We start from the raw sequence: 4,017 nt of genomic DNA on the forward strand, positions 1-4,017 counted from the left end.
TCCTTTGGAAAACGCGTGGCAGGGCATCGAAGTGTTCTTGCCAGGTAGTGGCAGCGATTACTAGGTCGTTATAGTAGTGATGTATATTGGGTAGGTCTCCTAAAGCTGCCCTCATTAGGCGTACAAAGACAGCTGGGGCAGTCCTGATTCCAAAAGGCATATATTTGAAGTGATAGAGCCACGATATGCTTGAAAAAGTTGTTGTTTTTTTGCGGATCTCTGCAGGCACGGGTACTTGCCATTAGCCCTTTATGAATTTAAATTTCGAAAATACTTCTGTTTTCCTGCAAGCGCAAGGTCAATGTTAATCCTTGGGATCGGCTCACTGTTGAAAACTAACTTTTTGTTCATTTCGCGGAAATCGATGCACAAACAAATAGTGTCGTCTGGTTTCTTAATGACAGCGATCGATGCGTGATATGGAGACTTTTACTTCTCAATTATGCCTAATCACAGCATCTCTTTCTTGTACCTCGCTTTCCACCTTTTCATGCAGAGCCAGGGGAATAGAGTACCGGGATATGTGAAACATCGGTCCAGCGCACAATTGAACAAGGACGAGAAGAGAAAGACAACACGAACGCCGGACTTCAACTGAATTTTATTCATGGAAAATAGGGCTTTACGTACACAGGGGGAGGGAATGGGGGGCTGCTAGTGCGCAGGACCACTCAAACATATTTCCTTGGTCTAGGCAACAGTCATCATTGGTGTCAAACCAAAATAAGAAAAAAGAAAAACTTTTCCCTCTCTTTTTTACGTCACTCAGTGCAATCTTGCTCATCTCCCGCTCTACCTAGCTGATTCGACACACCCGTTTGCCCTGAGATAATCAAGTCCTTTTTTCCCGAGTACAACAGAAGGAGCACTGACACAGTAATCGTTTGCATTGGAGATACAAAACGCTTCAAAAATTTCCCGGTTTTTCTGATTGCTATATTTGCGCAACACACGTGTTCGTTCGAAAAACGCCTTGCATGCTGGCTTGTGCGAGCAACGGCGAATGTGGTCGGCTAAATGACCAGCGCCACTTAGTGAAGTAGCATTCCTGCGATGCTCTAGCAAGCGTTCATTCAGACAGCGCCCGGTTTGGCCAATATAGCATTTCCCACAGGCGAGGGGAATACTATACACAACACCGACGTCACATACAACAAGGGCTTTGGTGTGCTTTATTTTGCAGGCTGGCTTCTTCTGGGATTCGTTTACTAGGCGACACATTCGTCCCAGCTTTTCCGGTGCTGAAAACACAACACGCACCCCGCACCTGTCGCCAACCTTCTTGAGGCGGTGAGAAACCTGGTGCCAATAGGGCACTACGACAGGGCGCTTTTGCGGGCGTGCGTCTTCTTTCAGCGTGCGCCTCCCACCAACCTTTACCTCGCGAATCTGGCTCTCTACCACCGATGCCACGATTTCTCCGTGGAACCCAGCCTTCTCCAGACGCCTTAGCTGGGCGTCGACGCTGTCACGAACTTGATGTTCGCATGACTTCTCTAGAGCAGAGCGGACGCAATTTTTTGCTATAGCTCTTTTTACGGGCTTGGAGTGGGCCGATTGATAATTCAGAATTTGTTTTTTCGATCGTGGCTTGTACTGCCAGCACACGCGTGCTCGATGAAAAATAAGGCACAAGTCGAGGTACTGGATGCGACCATCTTGCGGCAGTTCGTGCGTGAACTTCATTCCAAAGGCGTTACTAGCAAAAATATCGAGAATGTTGCTTATACTGTTTTAAGGCTAGTAGCGCCGCTCAGGACGAGCAAAAAAGGAAAGAGGTAGGGGTGATCAAAGGGAGCGGAAAACAGGGTGAGCGCTACTAGCCTTAAAACAGTTATGACATACCAACTCGCCCAAACTGCCACGCTTTTGACCTTCGTTGCTTATAGACCAGAATACGCTAGCCTCGCGCCCAGACTATTTGAACGCATACTCTCGCGCCCGGATTGCCCGGTCGACCAGCGCCATTTTGTTCTGGGCTGCCAAAGTGTGTTCGCCGGGGACCAGCAGACATGGCTAGCGCTAGCTCTAGGACTCCAAAGTGCGGAAATGTGCCCGTTCACGCGGATCCTAAGTACAAGAAGTCACCTGGGCATCGTTGCGTCGTGTTTGGATGCCAAAATAACCAGCGGAAAAGGAGCAGGTTGCTTAGCGCTGTTTGCGAAGTGCACAATACACGTAGGGAATCGTGCCGGTGCGGTGTTTTCAGCCTGCACCGATTTCCATCCGCTACGAAGAATGCCAAGCTGCGCCACCGGTGGATAGCTGCAGTGAATAGGAAGAACTACCAACCCAGTGAAAATGCACGAGTGAGTATTCGATCGGTGTATATTTTGGTGCCACGTTCAACTTTGCGCCCTACGAACGTAATATGTGTAACACGCAGGTTTGCTCTGAGCACTTTCTGGACAAGCCCACTGAGCAGAATCCCGCGCCGGTGCTTCGCCTTGGCTATAACAAGAAGGCAAGCTTTTTCGTGTTTTCATTCAGGCAGACCTCCCGACGGTTAAGCGGAACAGCTGAGTTTGCGGTCAGCGATACTTGCAGCTGGTGCACGGCATGACCATTAAGCGTGAACGACAAGTTGTAGGCGATAGTATGTTGCCCTGCTGGTGAGCGTTATTGCTAATGAAAGTAAACCGAAGTCTGCTCGTCACGTAGCATGCGTCCACAAAAACGTAAACGACGACTGCTCGTCGACGAAGGCGTTCTTGCAGCGCGCCTGTCTTTACGAGCTGGTGTTGCAGGTGTCATTCGTAACGAATTCACTTGAGCCTCCTGAGCTCTAAACTGCGTGCGGGCTGTTATGCGGGGCAAAGCGCAAAATTTTTCCGTTGATAAGGCGAGGAAAATAAGGTGCTTAATTATTGTTGTATATTGCAACAAAATTTTGCTCGTTCTCACCAGTTTTTTTTTTACTGTTTTCTTTTCTAAGGGAGCGCTAACAATCCGATATGGCCTCGCACAAGCGAAACAGGTCTGAAACCAGGTATCTGCAGTTGGTGGGGCTAATTTTTTGGAATGCAGGTGCGGTTGTTGTCTTGTACCAAAGGCTTCCCTGATGATGCAGCTTTAAGTAGGGGTGGTAATTTTATGTGCCCTGTCATGGTTTGTGCAACTGTACAACACCTGCATCCGTCATGCTCGCCCTGTTATACGGGCTTTGACTGCACATGTAGTTGAACATTATAACTACTGTATTTCCTCATTTTCCAATGAGTGCAGGTTTAGCATCATATGCTGCTTGTTCGAGTACTGTAGGCTTGTGTTCTGAATGTTGTACTGTTAAGTGGTTGCACGATACAATTGGCCTGGTGCATCTTCTATTTCATTTTGCGGGGACTTTATATCTTCGCAACAGTGATGGCATGGGAAAGAACTACAGTCCTTCTTACTATAACATCTATTTTGTTTTCAATGTGCAGGTGGTGAAGGGCTGGCGTCTGCTAATCAGGCAGTCAAACGACCTCGCCAGTTGGTTGCCAAACGTGGCCGACCCAGTAGTGACCATGACAAACAAGACCAAACTGAAAGTGCAGAGGACAATGTTCGGCGTTCTTTAATAATATATGTCACCAACACAGTGCTGTAAAATCCTTCACAGGTTACGTGCTTACGTGGTTACCCGATGTATTCGCTTCTGCAGTCTGCACATCACTCAGTGTGGCCATTGCGGACTTGCATGAGGTCTTGAAGTTTGATTGAATCGAGACAGCGAAAGTGACAGGCTAGAAAAAACGCGAAATACGCCTTCCGCCCAGCTAAAAAGCCCAAGTTTCGCCTTCGCGCCGGGTCGCATCTCCCGGCGTGGCAGCCCAGGCCTGCTACTTCGCGGCGCTTGGGATAGATGGCGCGACCGGCGCTCATCAATATGGCGGCGCCCTTTGAATTCACGGTGTTCTGGTGTATACTATTGCATTTATCCTGAGCATCAGTCGTATTCATTACCACGAGGTAATCGTCGACATATCTAAAAACTTTCTGCACGCCTGCGTTGTAAAGGGACGCTTGAATGCG

At 48.4% G+C, this 4,017-nt stretch overlaps 1 long non-coding RNA gene across 1 annotated transcript; it reads left to right on the forward strand.

Moving 5' to 3' along the window:
* Positions 1-2,097: 2,097 nt before the first annotated feature.
* LOC142578102 (uncharacterized) lies at positions 2,098-3,533 on the forward strand. Its single transcript, XR_012827167.1, has 3 exons — positions 2,098-2,309; positions 2,387-2,464; positions 3,426-3,533. It is a non-coding gene; the product is annotated as an uncharacterized LOC142578102 (long non-coding RNA).
* The last annotated feature ends 484 nt before the right edge of the window (positions 3,534-4,017 follow it).

Source organism: Dermacentor variabilis, chromosome 4, assembly GCF_050947875.1.
Source record: "Dermacentor variabilis isolate Ectoservices chromosome 4, ASM5094787v1, whole genome shotgun sequence".
NCBI classification, from domain to species: Eukaryota; Metazoa; Arthropoda; class Arachnida; order Ixodida; family Ixodidae; genus Dermacentor; species Dermacentor variabilis.